Genomic DNA, 23,213 nt, shown 5'->3' on the forward strand with positions numbered 1-23,213 from the left:
TGACCCAAGGCAGGAATACGAACCCAGGTCCCTGGAGCTGTGAAGCAGCAGTGCTAACCACTGCGCTACCACGCCGCTGTTTCTCCCAGTTGTTTGATATACATGTGCGACTAAAGGGAACTTTAAACAACATTTTTCCCCTCCCCCCCCAAACTTAAAGCAATAGCGTGCACAGCACTGTTTTTGCCACCTCATTGTATTGCTTATCTAGGATAACATTACAGAAATGCACTTGCCTATCCTAACAATGAAAGCATTCCCTTGCTAAGAGATTTAATATTTCTGGTATAGGGCAACCTTTAGTAAACTGGTTTGTTGTCCATTTTGTGATTGCAAGCTAAGATTAAATCGTTTTGAAACAAAAACAGAGTGTGCTGGAAAAACCCAGCAGGTCTGGCAGCATCTACGGAGACAGAAAGGAGGGTTAATATTCTGAGTCCACTTCACTCATCGATTCTGCAAGACCTGCTGAGTTTTTCCAACATTCTTTGTTTTTGTTTCAGATTCCAACACCCGCAGTATTTTGCTTTGGGTGAAATTATTTTGCTCAGGTTAACACGATTATTTCATGTGCGCTTGTGGTATGAGCAAGATTGAATATTGGTATTAAAAAAAATGCATTGCTTGAATTCTCTGAATACTTCCCAGTGCTCTGTCACCTGAAGATTGGATATTAAACTCATCGTTGACAACAGAAATAAAGCCATTGCAATGAGATTTTCTGGAATTGTTAGTGAGATCAGGGCAGGCATGGTGGCACAGTGCTTAGCACTGATGTCTCACAGCGCCAGGGGATGTGGGTTCAATTCTGGCCTCAGGTCACTGTCTGTGTGGAATTTGCATATTCTCCCCATGTCTGCGTGGGTTTGCTCTGGTTTCCTCCCACAGCCCAAAGATGTGCGGGTTTGGTTGATTGGCTGTGTTAAATTGCCTTTTAGCGTCGGTGGACTAGCAGGGTAAATGTGTGGGGTTGTGAAGATAGGGCTTGGCTGGGATTGTTGTCGTGAAGACTCGATGGGCCAAATGGCCTACGTCTACACTGTAGGATTCTATGATTTCTGGATATTGGGATTCGGTTAAGAACAGCCAGATGTGATAAATAATTCCTCTCACCGACTAAATGTTGTAATGTCTTCGGGATCAGACCAACTTCAACTTATTTTTGCCAGTGAGTTTACAGTGTAAGACTGTTCATTAATTCGTACTATTAGGGCAAACACATGCAGATAGGAAACAGAGATAACTACTGTTGAGAATGGAAGATGTCACCAGTGTGCAGTTGGAAGGAGCCTTCTCAAGTTGGGCTGGAGACAGATAATTGGGGCAGAGCAAAAACACTTCTGAATTGCAATAGGCCCCTGCTGTATTTAGTCTGGGAGTGATGCATAATGTAATTGAGTGAACAATAGTTGCACTGATATACTGAACCTTCAAAGGCACAATTTAAAAGTACTAATGATCCTCAGACGTTGATGTTGGAGACTAATACTCTTGCCAGTCTGTATGAAATATGGGTTGAATCCTTTGCATGTTCTCAGGCCATAGCCAGAATTCTCCAGTCTCTCACGCTCTGCTAGCAAGCCCACGCTCAGCCAAATCGCCGCTCACAGCATTGGAACCAAATAATCCCAGCCACGGGTGAATTGGAGAATTTCAGCCCTCCTCTGTCCTGTTCTTAAATATCCAAAGTTGCACAGGTTACATTGATTAGCCATGATAAATTGTGCCTTACTGTTAGGGAGTCTAGCAGGATAAATAGGTTAGGTTACTGGAATAGGGCCTGGGTGGGATTGTTGCCAGTGCAGACTCGATGGGCCAAATGACCTCATTTTACATTGTCAGGATTCCATGATTTTTTATGATTCTAATGAATTCTAAATCTTGACTTTGTGCACAATGTAAACAGGAACAGTAATATTGATCACCTGGCACCATTTGTAGAATTCATTACAATTGAACATTGTTGATTTGACAAAATGTACTATACATTCAAAACATTACTACTCAGCATATTTATGGATTGACATTAGGATTTTACTGGGACAGGAAGATCTGAATTATAAAGGAGAGGCTGGGACTTGTTCCCCTGGAGTGTAGGACAATGAGGGGTGACCTTCCAGAGATTTATAAAATTAATAAATTTATAAAGTGAATGGTCAGTCTTTTCCCCAGGGTAGGGGAGCTCAAAACTAGAGGGCATGGGCTTATGGTGAGAGAGGAAAAATTCAAATGGGACCCAAGGGGTAAGTTTTTCATGCAAAGGGTGGTATGTGTATGGAATGAGCTGCCAGCAGAAGTGGTAGAAATGGGTATAATTATTGTAACATTTAATACATTTGGGCAGATACACGGATAAGAAAAGTTCAGAGGGATATGGGCCAAACTCAGGCAAATGGGACTAGTTCAGTTTAGGAAGCCTGGTCGGCATGGAAGTGTTGGGCCAAAGGGCATGTTTCCGTGCTGTATGTCTCTATAGCTCTATAAAATCTTGTATCCTCAGTAAATCCATTTAAGTATCTTGGGGGCTGAACGGTGGCGTAGTGGTTAGCACTGCTGCTTTACGGCACCAGGGGACTGGGTTCAATTCCCAGCTTGGATAACTATCTGTGCTGAGTTTGCACATTCTCCCCATGTCTGCGTGGGTTTCTTCTGGGTGCTCCGGTTTCCTCCCACAGTCTGAAAGGCATGCTGGTGGAATGCATTGACCTAAACAGGTGCCAGAATGTGGCAACTAGGGGAATTTCACAGTAACTTCATTGCAGTGTTAATGTAACCCTAACTTGTGACGAATAAATAAACTTTTTTCATAACTTTTAAAAAACTTTTGCTCCTGTATGCCAATCCAAGTGTGAAATCCCTCACTCTGGGTGGGAATTTCCAGCCGAGCCTGCCCCAAGACTGAGAATTCCTGCCCAAGGTCAACAGACGTTCAAAAGCTCTGTCAAATTTTACAAATTTACCCCTACGTCTCTGGTCGTAGGCACAGTACCATCAGTGACATGTCATGCAGTCTATGGACAGCAGTGCAAACAGCTTTGAAATTGACAAACAGGCAGACAAGAAATTTTTGCTTCCTAGTTGTGGATCTTAAGAGCAAGAAACAGCCTTGTGTTATGGTTCAGATCAGAAACTCCAAAGTGTTTTATAAAGCCTGCCTAATTCACAAGTTTTGCATCTTGAATTTGGCTAGGATAAGCATATGTTCCACTTCAGGTCTGATTCAAGTGACCCACTAGGGAGCTTTTATCAATCAAAGTTTATTTAAGAATATAGTTTACATAAATAGTTAGAAAATTAGCAAGAACTTTCATCACTTATAAACAAGAAACATAACAACCACTATAATGTATAACCTTTAATGAATATAAGCTGTCCCAATCAAACCAAACTCCATAAACAACCCCTTTATTCAAGTTCAACACAGCATATACTAAGGCTCATGTAATACTGGGATTGAGGCCATTAGTTGAATTCTGCCAGTCTTGATACTCAGAAGACAAGACAGCTTCCCAAAACACCAGAGAGACTGTGGTCAGTCCCCAACAATAGCAGATTTTCACCACTTCAGGCAAACAAGAATTTATTTTCAGCTAATCAACAGAATCAACAAACAGGGAGAGAGGGAAAACACTTCTTTTTAGCTTGCTGTCCCTTCTAAAACTAAAAACTCAAACCTGCAGCTTCAAACTGAAACTGAAAATGAAATTCCTGTTACCTGACCTGCCTACAGTTTTTTTTTCTCCTCCCAACAATGACATCACCTAAGGCAGTGAGCATGAATTAAAAAAAACTCTTAAAGGTTCACTAACATCACACTTGCCAAAGAAGTTGGTTGCTTCCGACACTGCCTCTGCTGTTGGATCAATTGTTCCCTGGAAAAACGTACTATCTGAAAGTAACAACAGACTGAACCTTACAAGTCCTTTACAAGAACCCACTAGTCCTTCTAACCTACACATCTTGAGACACTAAGGGGCAAATTAGCAACTTGATTGTCTGGCTTTTACCACTGTTGCTGATCAATGAGAAGTTGACATGCGTCCATGTCAAAATGGCCGACTCAAAAATCACAGCCTGGCTTCTGGTTTCCAATCTGTGAAGAGCTATCATGGGTGGCACGGTGACACAGTGGTTAGCACTGCTGCCTCACGGCAGGGACCCTGGTTCAATTCCCAGCTTGGGTTACTGTCTGTGTGGAATTTGCACAGTTTCCCTGTGAGCTCCGGTTTCCTCCCACAGTCCGAAAGCCGTGCTGGTCAAGTTGATTGAGGGAGAATTTAGCATTGCCAATGTACCCAAACGGGCACCGGAGTGTGGCGACTAGAGGATTTTCACAGTACTTCTTTGCAGTGTTAATGTAAGCCGAATGTGATACTAATAAATAAACTTAATTCCATAAATACATAAAATAGTCTCTATAACCCTGTTGCCTATTCCCATGCAGTACTAGCCCACCCTTGGCACACCTTGGACGGCACAGTGGTTAGCACCGCTGCCTCATAGCACCAGGGACCCAGGTTCGATTTCCGGCTTGGGTCGCTGTGTGTGTGTGTGTGTGTGTGTGTGTGTGTGTGTGTGTGTGGATTTCCTCCGAGTGCTCTGGTTTCCTCCCACAGTCCGAAGGATGTGCTGGTTAGGTGCATTGGCCTTGCTAAATTCTCCCTCGGTGTACCCCAACAGGCGCCGGACTAAGGAATTTTCACAGTAACTTCATTGCTGTGTTAATGTAAGCCTACTTGTGGCACTAATAAATAAACTAAATAGATACAAAGTCAAAGAAACTTCTCTTGTGGAGCTACAGACAGGTTTTGTATGCCTGTGACCTGAAGTGAAAGGGTTATATTATTCGCTAATGTAAATGCTGCTTCTTGCCGCTGAATAAATATTAATCAGTGAGCTTAGATACATATTTTGTGGGTTTTGGTGTTGTCTCACAGGAAGCACATAAGAGCAGCAGTGGACAAATGAGAAAGATTATGATGGATTGTCTTCTTCAAGGGTTGGAGAAAGTATAGCAAAGAAAAAATAAAACAGCATCAAGTCATTAAAACAAATACTCAATGAGGCGTGGATCAGAGCCACTAACTTTCTCACTTACGTACTCATCTTAAATGAAAGGAGACTGACGCCAGCCTGAGTCAAGTTATTAATTATAACTTACTTGGCAGTGACCAACCACTGCAGCAAATGGGATAAATGTGTGAGAAGGTGACCCTTTAATTTGCTGACTCAGTTTGACTTTTAATTTGATAACAATGAAATTGTTCTTGTTTTTCATTGAATGATTCCCTTTTTATTTACTTTCTGTTGGATGTGCCAAAGGCTGAATCCCTCCCACGAGCCAGACATGTTTATTCAAAATAGGGGGAGGCCAGAACTAGACGTCATGATTTGAGGATAAGGAGGTAAACCTTTTAGAACTGCGGTGAGGAGAAATCTCTTCACCCAGAGAGTGGTAAATGTGTGGAATTTACTACTACAGAAAGTAGATGAGGCCAAAACATTGTCTGATTTCAAGGAGGAATTATATATAGCTCTTGGGGCTAAAGGGATCAAGGGGGATGGAAGAAGTCAAGATTAGGATATTGAATTTGATAATCAGCCATGATCAAAATGAATGGTGGTGCAGGCTTAAAGGGCTGAATACATAAGAACATAAGAAACAGGAGCAGGAGTAGGCCATCTAGCCCTTCGAGCCTGCCCCGCCATTCAATAAGATCATGGCTGATCTGTCGTGGCTCAGTTCCACTTTCCCGCCCTCTCCCCATAACCCTTAATCCCCTCTCTTATCAAAAACCCATCAACCCACGTCTTAAAAATATTTAGTGAGGCAGCCTCCACCACTTCAACGGGCAGAGAATTCCAGAGATTCACCACCCTTTGAGTGAAGAAGTTCCTCCTCAACTCCGTTCTAAACCGCACCCCCTTTATCTTGAGGCTGTGCCCCCTAGTCCTACTGTCTTTTTTGAGCCGGAAGAGTCTCTCCACCTCTATCCTATCCATCCCATTCATCATCTTATACGTCTCAATGAGATCTCCCCTCATTCTTCTAAACTCTAACGAGTACAAGCCTAGTTTATTCAGCCTCTCCTCATAGCTCAACTCCCTCAACTCCGGTATCAGCCTAGTAAACCTCCTCTGCACTCCCTCCAAGGCCAAAATATCTTTGCGCAGGTGCGGCGCCCAAAACTGCACACAGTACTCCAGCTGCGGCCTCACCAATGCCCTATACAGCTGCAGCAAGACCTCCCTACTTTTATATTCAATCCCCCTCGCTATGAAGGCCAGCATCCCATTCGCCTTCCTGACCACGATGGCCTAGTCCAGCTCCTACCTTCTATGTTTCTATCCCACTGCCCAATGCTCTGACATCATAAAAATGTCCTACAACTGATCGGAAATTGGGGTACCTTTTTGACTTGTCCATTGTTCCAAACAACAAACTGCCAGTTGTCCCAGGTGATCCATTTTTATTGCAATGCCCACCATGCCTTCTTGTAGTTCCCAAAGCTTTTACTTCCCCCCTTCTTCTGCTTTCAGTTTACTTAGGGTACAGACTTTCAGAAACTGAAACATAATACCAAAGTGAGCAACCAACCCTTAAACCCTCGACAGCTTCTTCCCTGCTGCTATCAGACTGTTGAATGGATCTACCTCGCACAAAGTTGATCTTTCTCTAGCCATGACTGTAACATTACATCCTGCACCCTCTCCTTTCCTTCTCCCCAATGTACTCTGTGTATGGTACGCTTTGTCTGTATAGCGCACAAGAAACAATACTTTTCACTGTATCACAATAATGTGACAATAATAAATCAAATCAAATATTCTCATTACTCTTCCTACCTTGAATGACTATCTGTGTCAAGTTTGCATGTTCTCCCCGTGCCTGCGTGGGTTTCCATCGGGTGCTCCTGTTTCCTCCCACAGTCCAAAGATGCATGAGTTAGGTATTGTCCATGCTAACTTGATCCTTAGTGCCCAAAATGTGCAGGATAGGGGATTGGTGGGGTAAATATGTGGGGTTATAAGGTTAGAATCTGGGTAAGATGCTCTATCAGATAGTTGGTGAAGGTTCAATGGGCTGAATGGCCTACTTCTGTCCTGTAGTGATTCTCCAACCCTTGCACTGATCATTAATTACTTAAGAAAAAAAAAATCAATAAAAATGCAATCAACAGCCCAAAACAAAATAGCAGGTCAGGCTGCAATTGTTTCATTGAATCATATCAACACTCCCATGCAGAAGGAGGCCTTTCAGCCCATCAAGCCTGCACTGAACAATCCCACCCAGGTCCTATCCCTATAACCCTAATATATTTACCCTGCTAACCTCCTGACAATAATGGACAATTTATCATGGACAATCCACCTACCTCGCACATCTTTGGACTGTGGGAGGAAACTGGAGCACCCGAAGGAAACCCACACAGACACAGGGACAATGTGCAAACTCCGTACAAACAGTAACTCAAGCCAGGAATCAAACCCAGATCCCTGGCACCGTGAGGCAGCAGTGCTAACCACTGTGCCACCCATATATAAAGATGCATGGAGTTGCCTGTTTCTCTTAGGTCTATGCAACCGTACCAGCCTTTATCCTGCTCAGCACAGCAGACATTGTTCCATAATTCCCCATGAGCTCCAAGCAAGCAAACAATCTTAGTACAGGTTGGAAAATAGAGTTGAATTTAGAAACAACATTAAAGCTTATTTTTAAATGTATAACCTTTTGCCAATGAATTCAACCTCTCCGTTAAAGCATAGAACTGTCCTGGGCTTCCAATCTCCCCACTCAGATTTCACAATGAAAGCAGTGCTACTTTCAAAACAGTATCTCCTTTTCTCAATGACCCTTTAGTCCTGCAAGTACAATAGTTAAAACATCAACTAGCTCCCCTTTAAAGAACTGTCTTACAGTATGTACAAATCCTGGTCAATCCCCTTCTTGCTCCCACTGAGCTGATTCATAAACACTTGTTCACCAGGTTGCTGAAAGTTCTTGGATCACACAACCTTCTTTCGAAGATAGGCTCGTGAGATTTCCAATCTCGCTTTGGGCGTGTTGCCATGAAAATACTTCAGTTATTTTTTCCCCCCCAGTAAGATACAAAAACAATAAAAGTTAGCATTTGCTCACTCATACTTAGAGTGTCCACATTGTTGCATACAATGAAAATATAATTAATACCTACTTTTATACGCATTAATGCAGCCACAGCTTTAAAATTGTTAATGAAAACAAAATTCTCCAAATGCTGGAAATCCAAAATAAAAACAGAAAGTGCAGGGAAAGCTCAGCAGGCCTGGCAACTTTGGAGAGTCATACTGGATGCAAAATGGTGGCCACAATTTTCCCACATGTCCCCCAGTGGCAGAATCTTTTGGTCCCGCCAAAGTCAGCGACATGGGGGAACCTATCCAGACATAAATCGAGGGCTGGCACGGTAGCACAGTCGTTAGCACTGCTGCCTCACAGCGCCAGGGGCCCGGGTTCAATTCCAGCCTCGGGTCACTATCTGTGTGGAGTTTGTCCATTCAGCCCATGTCTGCATGGGTTTCCTTTGGGTGCTCCGGTTTCCTCCCACAGTCCAAGAGACATACTGGTTAGGTGCACTGGCTGTGCTAAATTCTCCCTCAATGTACCTGTCAAAGTGTGACAACTAGGGAAACTTCATAATAACTTCATTGCAGTGTTAATGTAAAAGTTACTTATGACCAATAAATAAACTTAAAAACTTTGATCCTGCTTCTGTCACCACAGATGTTGCCAGGTCTGCGAGTTTTTCAGCACTTTGTTTTCATGTCAAATATTGTTAAGTGGCTCCATGATTATCTATTCAAACATATCAAGTTGCCTCTGAAGGCTTTGGTAAGAGTTAAGATTTATTTACTAGTCACAAATAAGCTTACATTAACACTGCAGTGAAGCTAAAAAATCCCCTAGTCACCATACTCCAGTGCCTGGTCGGGTATACTGAGGACGAATTTAGCATGGTCAGTGCACTTAACCATCACATTTTTCAGAGGAAACCACAGCACCCGGAGGAAACCCACACAGACACAGGGAGAACATGCAGACTCCTCACAGACAGTGACCCAAGCCGGGAATCGAACCCGGGTCCCTGGCACTGTGAGGCAGCAGGGCTAACCACTGTACCACCGCAAAGTAGCATCATTGGGTATACTGCTGTTGCGGAACAGAAGAACTGAAATTCGGTCCCTGCTTTCTGCTGGTCAAAATAACTTCTGCCAGGGTAGGAGCAGGGGACATCTGACAACTGCTCTTAGGAGCTCTGGGTGAATAGGAAAAAAATAACTTGAATTCCTGATTTCAGACCACAATACCCTCGCTGGATAGTGCATGTTTGTAGGAACGCGGTCAAAACAGGATATGATGATCTTCATGGTGTAACACCATGCCAGTACTAAGTACATTTCCATTATCAGATAGGGAAGCCTCATGCCAGAAACCTCCGACCTCGCTCGCGGCTGGCATTCTCCAGTGCCGTTGCGGTGGACGGAGTTTTGGCTGGGTGGGCAGGAAGGAACAAGGTCCGAAAACCCCACCCAATATTTCCATCCTTTCCAATACTACTGCCTATTGGTTTCACCAAAGAGAGCAATCAGGCAGGACCTAATGCTGGTGTTGCACCCAGTCCTGTTGATCTTCTGACAGGCTGCATAAAGGTTAAAATTGACTGCTTAACATTCGATCACACGTGTAAATAATAAGCTCTTGAGCAGATAACTGACCCACTCACATGGAAAAGTAGGCCAGCCATGAAAGAGGGGAGAGAACTAGCAAAAATAACAGACTTAAGTTGCTTCACTTCAATTATAAGACATCTAATGAAGCATCCCATTAGTAATGAATTGAGGGCAGATAGAGAGAGCTGAGATACAGATGAGCTATGGGCGAATGGGCATCACGGTGGAACAGTGGTTAGCACTGCTGCTTCACAGCACCAGGGACCCCAGTTCGAATCCAGCCTTGGTTGACTGCCTGTGTGGAATTTGCATGTTCTCCCCATGTCCCGGTGGGTTTCCTCCCACGGTCCAAAGATGTGCAAGTTAGGGGTATTAGCCATGCTGAGTGCGTAGGGTTACAATGGACAGAGCGGAGGAAAGATTGGTGTGCCTGGGTAAGATGCTTTTTCAGAGAGTCAGTACAGGCTTAATTGGCCAAATGGCCTCCTTCTGCACTGTATGGATTCTAATTAATTGGCTGGTGGTCCGCCATGAGGTGAGTTGTCCCTGCCTCTCGACACTCCCTTGATGCCCATGGCTGAGTGTCCTAGCAGCATGAAGCAAAATGAAATGGGTGGAGGCAGGAACAATGGTGTCACAAGTGGTAATGTCATGAAATTAGTAATCCAGTAAATCAGGCTAATGCCCTGGGGACTTGGGTTCAAATCTCACAATGACAGCTCAGGGAAAATTCACATTCAATTAATAAAATCTGGAATATAAAGCTAGTTTCAATAATAATGACCAAAACCATCGTCAACTGTTGTAAAAACCCATCTGGTTCACTAATGTCCATTAAGGAAGGAAATCTGCCGTCCTTACCCAGTCTGGCCCACGTGACACCAAACCCACAGTTGATTCTTAAATGCCCTCTGACATGGCTAAACAAGCCACTTAATGCAGGGACAATTAGGGATAGGCAATAAGTGCTGGTAATGTCCGCATCTCAGGAAAGAATGAAGAAGATAAATGGGCAGAATAGGTTCATGGGGCTAAATTGATGAATTCTGTTAGCATTTTCTCAAGAGATGTGACAGCTGTATCATTGTAACTGTGGGGCAAATAGAGTCATGGAGGTTTACAGCATTGAAACAGGCCCTTCGGCCCAACTTGTCCATGTTGTCCTTTTTTTAAACAACTAAGCTAATTTCAGTTGCCCACGTTTGGCCCTTATGCCTCTATACCCATCTCACCTATGAAACAAAATGCTTATTGAAGTACAAAATTGTACCCATCTCTATTACTATCTCTGGCAGCTTGTTCCAGACACTCACCACCCTCTGTGAAAAATCTGCCCCTCTGGACCTTTTTTTATTTCTTCCCCTAAATTTGTGCCCTCTAGTTTTAGACTCCCCTACCTTTGAGAAAAAAAAATGTTAACTAACAGTCTGATTTATGCCCCTCATTATTTCATAGGCCTTCATAAGATCACCCCCTTAGTCTCCTACACTCCAGTGAAAGAAGTCTCAGTCTATCCAGTCTCTCTTTATAATTCAAATGCAACTCTGTTCTTTTAAGCTTATGCTCGACCAATTTGATTAAAAATAAACTAGAATGGTCAAGTATTAGTTTAGAGACAGCCTACAAACATTAAACTTCCAAAAAAAAACTACCCAAATGAAAGCAGTGCTACTATTGCAGAAAATATCATGTATTGTCAGACAGAAGCAGGAACTGTCTGCTACTAAGTCAAAAAATTTAGAGACCAATGGCAAACAGAACATCTCACACACCCTCAGGTTCCTAGTGATGGGCAAGCCCAGCCCTATTTTAATTTCAATAATCAACCATTCTAAAATAAAAAGTAGATTTGTTGTCTCTTTCTAATTGCTAGTACCAAAATTAAACTGAAGTTCCAACCCTCTATTTAATGATCTTTCATCAACTTGGATTTCTTTATCACTGCCATCAATGCTTTCATTCTCACTCATCCAAAGATTTGGTTTTGCTGGCTAGATGTTAACCAATTGATTATAAAAAGACTCATTCATGGGATCTGGGCGTCACTAGCTAAGCCAGCATTTATTGCCTATCACTAATTGCTCTTCAGAAGGTGAGCCACCTTCTTGAGCTACTTCAGTCCCTGTGTTGTAGGTACACCCACAATGCAATTAGAGAGGCTCTTCCAGGATTTTCACCCAGCAATAGTGAAGGAACCACCAATATATTTCCAAGTCAGGATGGTGAATGAGTTGGAGGGGAATCTGCAGGTGGCTCTTGTTCCTTCCTTCACTCCCCAAAACGAGCCGCCCTGACGGTGAGATTTGTCTGTCTGAACCTGAAGGGGCAAAATAACACCAACCAAAGGGCCTCTGTTCATATCTCACCTTTCCAGCAGTACCCATGTTATATTCCAGAAAGTCATGATGTGGAGATGCCAGCGTTGGACTGGGGTAAACACTGTAAGAAGTCTCACAACACTTTCCACATACCTGACGAAGGAACAGCGTTTCCGAAAGCTTGTGGATTTACTATCAAATAAACTGGTTGGACTTTAACCTGGTGTTGTGAGACTTCTTACTGTATATTCCAGAAAGCTCAGTGGTGCCAAACAGAACTGCAGCCAATCTTCACAAACTTTCACAAGTATCTATTTACGGAATTACATGTTATAAACATGTACCTCCTAAGCCGACAACCACAGTTTAAGACTGGTTCTATTTAACACAGAAACATAGAACAGTATAGGGCCTTCGGCCCTCGATGTTGTGCTGAGCTTTGTCCGAAACCAAGATCCAGGTATACCATTCCCTATCATTCTGGTATTTGTAGGGATCGAAAGAGGTTCCCAGTTAAAACCAAACACGCTTGCATGCAATTAAATCCAAACAATACATAATTAGCACTCAACCCTTTGTTGTTCAAAAACTGGTTCACGTATGCAGATGTGCATATTTTTACTGCATTACCTGCTACATTTATTTTCTACTGTTTCTCTCCCCTCTCTTCACTTGCCAAAACCTTTTGGCCCACCCGCCGGTGGCATCTTGTGGTCCTACTGAAGGCAATGGTCTTTTGGCCAGTTCGTCGCATCCACAGTGGGAAAACCCAACAGGTGGAGCCGGAAATCCGTTTCTGGACTACATTTCAGTGCTACATCAGCAGGCTTCTGTCATTTCAAATATCAACATGATGTTAGAGAGAGGGACCCCACATCCGAGCCCGATGCTGACCTCAGCTGGCGCTCCCACACATGCACCTACCCAATCCAGGAATCACTGGACTCACTGGGATTTCCCTTCCGGCAACCAAGGAAGGCAACAGCTAGACTGTTAATCCAGAAACTCAAATAATGATCTGGGGACCCGGGTTCGAATCCTGCCACCGCAGATGATGGAATTTGAATTCAATAAAAAAAAAGTTCTGGAATTAAAAATCTACTGATGACCATAAAGTTTAAAAAGTTAAAGTTTATTAGTCACAATTAGGCTTATATTAACACTGTAATGAAGTTACTGTGAAAATTCCCTTGTCGCTACACTCCAGCGCCTGTTTGGGTACACTGAGGGAGAATTTAGCATGGTCAATGCATCTAATCAGCAAATCTTTAGACTGTGGGAGGAAACCAGAAGGAAACCCATGCAGACACAGGGAGAATGTACAAACTCCACACAGATAGTGACTCAAGCCAGGAATCGAACCCGGTTCCCTGGCGCTGTACAGCACTAGTGCTAGCCACTGTGCCACCTTTGTTGATTGTTGGGAAAGCCCATGTGGCTCATTATTGCTCTTTAGGGAAGGAAGTCTGCCATACTTACCTGGTCTGGCCAACATGCGACTCCAGACCCACAGCAATGTGTCATGAAAGAATAAAAAAAGCAGGTCTACAAAGGCTTACAAAGCAGTCTAGCCTGATGTGTGTGTTTAGTGTACACAAATGTGTACACGATTCAGTCCATGGAGAGAGCAAATCCAGCTGCTGGAGCATATTTGGCATTGAATAACTTCCCCAAGCGATCCCACCAGGGGATACTTCCACTCAATCCACTGATGGCACTTTCCTTCCAGGGAATGCCTCTGAGAATTTGTGGAACTAGATTTTTCACTGCAGGGGTGAGGTCCTCCTGGGAATATCTCACCTCCTTGAAGGCCTTCCGTTCTTATTCTTTACCTTATCTGATAATCTTTCTTTCTAATGCAACAGGGCCAAGTATCTTTTCAATTCATTGGGTATCTTTGAGGACTCCTTGACCCTTTCCATTACTAAGCCTAACAACGCTGTTTTCACATGCTGCCCCACTGCTGCCAATTGCCCAATGGGCAGCATGGTGGCAATTAGCACTGCTGTCTCACAGTGCCAGGGACCCCGGTTCGATTCCCAGCTTGGGTCACTGTCTGTGTGGAGTTTGCATATTCTCCCAGTGTCTGCATGGGTTTCCTCCGGGTGCTCCAGTTTACTCCCACAGTCCAAAGATGTGCAGGTTATGTGGACTGGCCTTGCTAAATTGCCCCTCAATGTCAGGGGGACTAGCTAGGGTAAATGCATGGGTTAAGGGCCTGGGTGGGATTGTTATGGGGACAGACTTGATGGGCTGAATGGCCTCTTTCTACACTGTAGGGATTCTATGATTACCTCCTTGTGGGGCTGTAACTTTTTGATCAAAAAACTAACAGTTCCTTCATTTTTTCCACTGTCAATCCCATCTGAATACATCGCAGCTAGAACTATTAAGTGCTCATTCCCACCCTTGCTTGAGCCAGGCTTCCATTATTGCCATTATATCATACCCCCATGTGAATACTTTTGCTTGCATCTCACTGTATTTGCTGCACTCACCACACTTACATATGTGCAGACCCCGAGTGGTTACATGAGAACATGATGACACAGCTACATAAGAGGCAGTGGGTTTGCAGAAGTTATTGCCAAGATCTCGGGCAAAGCACAAGTACTACAAAGATGTGTGGGTACGTTTGATTGGCTATGGTAAATTGTCCCTTAATGGCAGGGCACTAGCAGGGAATTATAGGGAAAAGGCCTGAGTGGGATTGTTGTTGAGGCAAGCTCGATGGGCCAAATGGCGGCCTTTTGCACCATCAGGATTCTATGATACTGCCTGTAGCCACTGAGTTTAGGAATAAGTTACTTTTGTTGGAAGTCCTTGATGTTGGTGATTTGAAGAACCCACAATGCTCTACAATGTGAACACTCCAAATCTAATTTAGTCTGCTTTGTTTTTCATGGGTCTGATCCCTTCTCTTTCTGAGCCTCTCTTTATTTAATGCTCTTCAGTCCTCCCATGGTCTTTATAACTTTTGTCTGATTCTTTATCTTGGTTCTCCCTCCCAGCCCCATTATCAAAAATGTTATCAAATGCAAAGAAAAAATAATAAATTTAACCATCTGTGTGTCTGCAGGAAGGGAGCATTGTATACAATTCCAAATTTCTGCTGACAACCCCAAGCCTATTATAGTGTCCCTCCTCCACTCCTTAGCTCAGGTTAGCTGGCACACAATGTTTAGGGATCGATCTTAACCCTTACAAATGTGTACAGTTTCGGTCCCCTTATTTGAGGAAAGGTGTAGTGGCATCAGAGGTGGTTCACTAGATTGATTCCAGAGATGAGGGGTTTGTCGTATGAGGGGAGATTGAACAGTTTAGGCCTATCCTCTCTGGAATTTAGAAGAATGAGGGGAGATCAAATTGAGGTGGTAAAAAGTATGGATAAAGTAGATGTGGAGTGGATGCTTCCTCTTGTGGCACATTCTAGGTCATAGTCTTAGGATAAGGGGTAGCAAATTTAAAACAGAGTTTTAAATTCTCCCAAAGGATTATAAATCTTTGGAATTCGCTACAGCAAAGTGTGGTGGATGCTGGGACAGCGGGTAAATTTAAGGAGGTGTTAGACAGATTTTTAATTAATAATGTATTGAAGAGTTAAGTGGAGAAGGCAGGAAAATGGGATGAGGAGCACATCAAAGTTTACTTATTAGTCACAAGTAAGGCTTACATTAACTCTGTAATGAAGTCACTGTGAAATTCCCCAAGCCATGATCAAATGGCAGAGTGGACTCGATGGGCCAAATGGCCTAATTTTGCTCCTATATCTTATGAAGTGATGAACTTATTAACATCACCCTGGTGAATCTATCCATGGAATCTAGCTGAAGATTCCTCACTGTTTTTAGACTTTGTGAATCTTGGTACAATTTTCTTTAGATTGTTACACCACATGGAAAATTTTGGTTGATGTAAGTTACTATGGTCTCTTATTTAAACTCAATTCTTTTTGGGTGTGTGAATTAGCCAGCTATTGATAGGGCCAACTAAACGGAATGCCACTGGCAGATAAGATATTCTCCCTGGGTAGGTATGAGGCAGGGGAGGAAGCAACACCGGCCAACTCAATCCAGTTGAATTATTGAACTGTACCAGCTGGCCAATAGTGTCACAGCACTGCTGACAGCTTTGACCTTAGTAATCACTAGTAAACAATTAAGCAGGGGACAGAATGCTGTGTCTGTCATAGGCCAGATGATTATAAGCTTGACGTGTGTGTATATATGCCTGCCTTGAACTGAGCACTTTGGTAAAATGTCTCACATTGGAAGGCTATGGGAAAAATACAGAGGCTCTCAGCTAGTGGCAGGTGTAGTTCTCGTTGTAAAGCACAACACAGTACTGTAGTCATGAGCTAAGGAAATCTCCTGTGTGGCACAAGGTATGTTCACTAATGAGCCTCATTTGGAGTCATGAAAAAATATGTAATAAAAAAAAGTAACTGGGGATTTGGAAGCTCCTATCGAAGTACAACTATTTCACAGCCACCAGGAACTCACAGGAATGAGCGTAAATAGTGAGCCCACTTTCTCCCTAACTGAAACAAAAACAGAAAACGCTGGAAAATTCTCTGCAAGTCTGACAGCATCTGGGGAGAGAGGATAGGGCTAACATTTTGAGTCCAGCTCACCAAGGTGTGGTATGGTTAGCACTGCTGCCTCTCAGCGCCAGGGACCCAGGGTCAATTCCTGGCTTGGGTCACTGTCTGCGCAGAGTCTGCATGTTCTCCTTGTGTCTGCATGGGTTTCCTCTGGTTTCCTCCCACAGTCCAAAAGACGTGCTAGCTAGGGGTATTGGCCATGCTAAATTCTCCCTCGGTGTGCCCAAAGAGGTGCCAGAGTGTGGTGACTAGAGGATTTTCACAGTAACTTCACTGCAGTGTTAAGGTAAGCCTACTTGTGACATTAATGAATAAATAAGTTCTCTCTCCACAGATACTGTTAGACCTGTTGAGACTTTTCCAGCATTTTCTGTTTTTGTTTCAGATTCCAGCATCCAAGCTGATTTGTGTTGTGCATTGAGTTACTGGGGTGCATCCCAAGAGCTGACCCCACAGACAAATGTCAGGGAACATGTAATTATTTGCAGGTCTCACTCATGGCACTCTCCAACTCCTACTGCCCTCCCAGGGCGGTCCCCAGTTCTCCAGATCATATGACCCATTCCCATTCGGGTGAGGCGATGGCGGAGTGATATTATCGCTAGACTATTTATCCAAAAACTCAGCTAATGTGCTGGACACCCAGGTTCGAATCCCACCATGACAGATGGTGAAATTTGAATTCAATAAAATAAATCTGGAATTAAGAATCTACTGATGACCGTGAAACGATTGTCAGAAAAACCCTTCCGGTTCACTAATACCCTTTAGGGGAGGAAATCTGCCTTCCTTACCTGGTCTGGCCTACATGTGATTCCAAAGCCTCAGAGATGTGGTTAACTCTCAACTCTACACTGAACAAGGGAAACTAGGGATTGGCAGTAAGTGTTGGCCAGCCAGTGAAGCCCATGTCTTATGAATGAATTCTTAAAAATACATAAGAATTTGTTTTCTTTTTCCCTCCCAAACTGGCCCTGATTCACTGAATAATTTACCTCAAAACTAAATTGTGACTTCTGCCGAGAGAATTCAGGAGGTAACAGGTATATGTCTGTGTTTTTTTTTAGAAAAAAGATTATTTTTCTGATATTTTCTCTTGCTAAATACAGATAACCTTGCTGACTGAAATCAGGGCAATGTGGCTGGAGCCACAGATTTCTTCCTGAACTTCCTCAGTGGATTGTTATTCTGGAAGAATGTTAAGTGTAGACTCTCCCCCTCCCCCCCCCCAACTCTCCCCCTTCTGATTTACTCCCCTGCCAAGGATGGCAAGTTTATGGAGGGAGAAAGATAGAGTGATTAGAGAAAAATCAGTCAAGTCAAATTCAGGTCTGGAAATCTAACACTGCAGCAGACTGGCATGGCTTTGTACTTGTAAGACAGAGAGTCTGTTATCCCACATGGGAACTAAACCCAGCCTTAGTTTAATGTAACCAGTCAACTTTGGGCGTGATTGGCATTTGACCTGACATTCCTGCCCCATCCCATCGTTTGGCTACTCGCAACTGTAAAGCAACTGTCAAGTTTTCTGGCTGAGCTTGTTCTGAAATCCTCAAACAAAAAGTAATTCTGCGATAACAAGAATAAACCCGTGTGCACAGTGGGTAGGTAATAATTCTGACATTCTCCCGACGTGTTTTCATTCTGGTCTGCAGACCCTAAAAGGTTGTCTGCTGAATTGAAAGGTCGGTATCTCAGGGCACTTTTTCTTTGTCAGTAATGAGGTGAGACAGCCTGAACGATTTCAGGTGAGGCAGCCTTACGTATTTACATACTCGACGACCGTAAGTAAATAAATGCCAGCAAAACTGAACGGAACTGTGACAAGAGTTGCAGCCGTTAAGACTGAACTCTCTCTCAAACACACACACAAGTGTTTGAGAAACAGTAACTGATTAATTTCCAGCCCAATCGATTCCCACTACCCTCGCACACCCCACCCCGTACACACCCCTGCCATCTTCCTGCAGAACAAGAGCCACAATCATTCTGCAACACCTAATCCACCCCCCCCCCCCAAACATCATGAAATTACTGTTGCCTTATTGTACAACCGCTGCCACACAAATACATCACTGCACCCAAACAATGCACATCTGTCCACGTGAAATATTCAAATAAAAGCCGATGGATTGCAAAAGTATGTATTTTTGTCCTTTTTTAAGAAGTCCCTGTGCATTTACCAGAGTCGAGGTATATGTGAGAATACGTGTACACTGGTAGTCACTCCCCCTTTATGTATAGCCTTGCTGTAGCCTCAGTAAACATTAACAGGCAGTGGTCAAAAGGTGGGAAGGTCAAAGTTTGAATTAAATGTTGCGCTAAAAAAAATGCACAGAGACATGCTTGCTCAAAGGATGAGGTTGAGCAGTGCAAGTTTATGACTGTAAATAGTAAAACCCGACAGTTTATGACAGCGCTCACATGACAATGTAGCATAACACAGTCTAATGCCACCGCGGGTGGTTGGAGTAGCATTTTCATTTTAACCATCCTAAACTGCAAAGTGGCAATTCCGCCAGCTGCTTCCAAACGGCGACCCTCTCCGAAAGTAAGTGTCAACCCTAGACAAGTCCAGTCCCCCGAAATCCAACACAGCCCCTCTTAATTCCCCAGCTCTGCCTGGGAGGTATTAACATGTAGCCTTAATCGAGTGACAGACGCACATCGTTGCCACTGATGTGGCACTCAGATTGCTGGAGATGGCATTAGCTTGGCTCCCTTTTTACTGACACTCCCACATCTGTAGACCACCCCCCACCCCTTGACTCTCATGTTCACACGCCAAACAACTGCATTCACAAGCCACTGAGATTTCTGCTCACGGCAAGAAACTCTTAGGAAAACAAGCGAGACGCGACTCCAATTCTATCCAACACACCGTCCTCAACACACTCTGACAGCCACTGCCTTTCAGCAACTGAACACAAAGAATAAGAAAAGAGAGAGAAAGAATATAAAGCGCTGACCTGGTGCAAAGCTGCAGAAGAGAAATATTTCCTTCCCTTATACAATGTCTCTTCTCCCTCAGCTGCTGTGTGCAGGAAATGAATGGGGGCGCACAGAGGACTGTTGTACTTGCAAATGACTTACCGGAGTCACATGATCTGGTTAATGTAGGGTGGGCCAGTGGGTGGAGGCTTCATAAACAACAGAGGACAATATACCCTAAGCCTTACCAGCATGCATCGAATTACACAGGGGCCCCTTTGTAGGAGGTTTCCGAGCAGCTCTGTGAGGTAGCTGCACTAGAATCTCGGTGGGGCTGCAGTTTAAACTCCGTGTATGTGTCCGTGTGTATCACTGTGTGTGTATCTGGCGGGTGTGTGTGTCACTGTATGCATGTATATATGTGTGTCTGGTGGGTGTGTGTGTGTCACTATGTATGTGTGTTTGTCTCTATGTGTGTATGTCTGTCACCGTATGTGTGTGTCACTATGTATGCATATATATAGTGTGTGTGTATGTCAGTGTGTCTGGTGGGTGTGTGTGTCACTGTATGTATGTGTGTATGGCTGTATGTGTATATATCTGTGTGTATGTTTATGTATGTGTAGCACTGTCTATATGTGTGTGAATGTGTCTGTCTATAGTGTGCATGTGTGGCTGTGGTGTGTATGTGTTTAAAGCACTACAATAACTGTGTGTGTAACATTTGCCTAACATAGACACATAAAAATAAATACAGGAGTACATGCATGTGGGCAATATCTACACACTCCTATTTTTCACCCCAAAATATTGGCACTGCTGATGATCCATTTACATCTAAGCTTCAAAGACGCACTATTGCTTTAATTCAGCAAAATCATCCTATCCCCTCTCTTTCTGTAACCCTGTCTAACCTCCTGCCTTGTGAAGAACGATAGCCACAAACCTATGTGGCTGCAACACAAAGTCAAAAATACCTCTGGCAGCTCGTGAAGCAGAGTCGTGTGAAAGTATTTGGAATGAGGTTAAAAGAAGGTGGCGTTGGATCTAAATAGACTGCATCCCATCCTGTTATCCTGGCAGCGTTTAAAATATACTCTTGCTGTTTCTATGTTAGACTGGTCATCATTTGAAATAGTCCCTCTAACCCAGTATAGTTTCCTATTCAATTACAAAATAAACAAAACCCACTTACTTCCAATTGTATTTTATGGAAATAACACACAAAAAAACAACTAGCATAAAAAAGATATTTTTTAAAGAAGAATATTACCTAGAATTATTGTTGTTATTGAAAGGTTTAATTTTTGCTATACGCAGGGAAAAGAGCTGTTTTTAATTGACCATACAGACTAGAAAAATAGAAGCTTGATGGGGGATGGACTGTTGCCAGGAATTTCTGCAGTTTCCTGACTGCTGCTGTAGAGAAGAGAAAGGCCATAGCTGTGCAACCTCTGCATAAGCTCTGACATACTTCCTCCTCCTTCTCCACCCCCCCCCCCCCCGGGCGCCCCCCTCCTCCGTGCCTTGAGAAGTGACCTGAGCTCACGGAGCTGGGCAAACTCCGCACAGTGAACCAGCTGAGCGCTGGGCTCCCAGGCTGCCTGAGGTGGCAGTCACGGTGAGCGCAGAAACGTGGAGGTGGCACCTCGAGATTTTGAGAGTCTCACAGCGTTTTTCAGTGGGGGTTGGTGGAGTGGAGGGGAGGGAATTTACCTTGGCCACAGTGTGGAAACAATGAGAGCGCAGTTCCAAAATCACTTCAAGCTTTAATTCATTGCAGAATGTTATGATCGAAATCTAAAGTTCCACATGGCACGGTGCCAGGCTGATTGATCAAACAGTCTGCTGACACCTTTGCCTGTGCGCAGCCAAAGCAGCTTTCCTAGGACACGCACTTGTCAATGCACATTGCATTGGAACTGCAGGACTTGCACTGCACTAAAGCGAGCCTGTTTTATTTTTTCAAGAAACTGCTTAAGCATTGCCAAACAAAAAAACTCACCACATCTGACCATTCTTCATGTCTATATGAGTAACCTAGACTTCCAAACGGAAATAAAGAAGTTATCAGTGATATTCATGTGCACATGGCACTTAAAGCAACCCAATTGTATCGAGACTTAAAATTAAATTTTTCTGCTTTATGGTTTCCAGGCTTTTTAACTAAAACACATAGTGACTGGAATTCACAATAGGTTTTGTATTTTGAGCATCTAGCCTCAATGGCCTGGAGACACTGGGCCCTTCAAGGTCCCTGCATTGTTCCTGGTTGCCTAGTGGCAACTATTCACTTAGTCTGCTCCACGGCTTAGCAGTGGGCATAGATTAAGCCTTGGGCACATTTCCTGTCTGTGGTTGGTGGTGCAGGGGTGGTGGGGGCGGTGTAGTGGGAGTGGAAGATTATTTTTCTCCCCTGGTGGGCGGGCACAGAGCTGATTCCTTTAATTGGGGGAGGGCGGGGAAACGAGAAGGGCAAAGAGATTTTTTTTTCAAGTTCTTGGTGCATTTGCATTTTTGGCATTTCTTTCGACCAATTTTTCCACCGAAAGGCTTGGGGAAAAGAGTTGCACTGAAATGTTGGAGGGTTTTAAAGCAGTCAAGAAAGTTTGTTAAAAAAAACAGGGTATTGGAAAGTAGGTAAAATGCGAAGGAGCCAGGCACTAACTTCATGACTCCAGAGGCTGAAAAAAAATAAGTAATGTGTTAACTGTTTTCTGCAATCAATAAACCTCACACTCACTTCATTGGAAAGTCCCTACGCCCAGGCGTTGGGCCAGGATTCAGTATAGACATTCCCCTTTTGTTTGTGAACTTAGCGACAAAGAATTGGGGCAAAGATCATCAATCTTGTTTTTAAACAGAAAGCTTCTTGGGCCGGGTTTCCGCATGGTCAGAAAGTTAGAATAGAAAGAAAAGTAGGTAATTCAGTCCAAAATATCTGAACCAACCAAAGGGATCCGGCCTAATCTCACTTTCCAGCTTTTGGACTGTAACCCGTTGGTAGTGTGTAGAGATAATGTCGCAAGACTAGTAACTGAGGGGCCCAGACGAGTTCCCAAGGGGAAAGGGGTTCAACTCCCACCATTGCAGTAGGTGGAACTTAAATTCACTGAATCAATCTGGAATTAGAAAGTAGTCTCGGTGATGGAGCTATCATTAATTATGGGGAACAACACATTGGTTCACTAATGCCCTTTGGGGGAAGGAAATCTGCTGTTGTTACCCCGCTTGGTCTACATGTGACTCCAGGCCCCCCGACACTGGACTGTGGGGCATAGCACTGAACTGACAACTGAAATGTTTAATACAATGAATATGGCCATTGGCAATGGGTGGCATGGTAGCACAGTGGTTAGCACTGCTGCTTCACAGTTCCAGGGACCTGGGTTCGATTCCTGGTTCAGGTCACTGTCTGTGTGGAGTTTGCACATTCTCCTCATGTCTGTGTGGGTTTCCTCCCACAGTCCAAAGATGTGTGGTTAGGTTGATTGGCCAAGCTAAAATTCCCCTTAGTGTACCAGGATGTGTAGGTTAGAGGGATTAATGGGTAAAATATGTGGGGAAATGGAGGTGGGGCCTGGGTGGGATTGTGGTCGTTGCAGATGTGATGGGCCGGAGAGCCTGTTTCTGCACTGTAGGGTTCTGTG

General features: G+C 43.8%; 1 protein-coding gene across 2 annotated transcripts in view; it reads right to left on the reverse strand.

Annotated features, from left to right (window-relative positions):
- Window positions 1-19,715, reverse strand: part of LOC145349531 (Krueppel-like factor 12) — a 240,681-nt gene extending 220,966 nt beyond the window's left edge. For both annotated transcript variants that reach the window (XM_080198109.1, XM_080198107.1), the window contains exon 1: window positions 19,602-19,715. The gene's annotated coding sequence lies outside the window, so the exon portion shown is untranslated. The remainder of the gene's footprint in view (window positions 1-19,601) is intronic.
- Between the last annotated feature and the right edge of the window lie 3,498 nt (window positions 19,716-23,213).

This window comes from Carcharhinus amblyrhynchos, chromosome 10, assembly GCF_965287045.1.
Source record: "Carcharhinus amblyrhynchos chromosome 10, sCarAmb.v2.hapA, whole genome shotgun sequence".
Classification (NCBI taxonomy): Eukaryota; Metazoa; Chordata; class Chondrichthyes; order Carcharhiniformes; family Carcharhinidae; genus Carcharhinus; species Carcharhinus amblyrhynchos.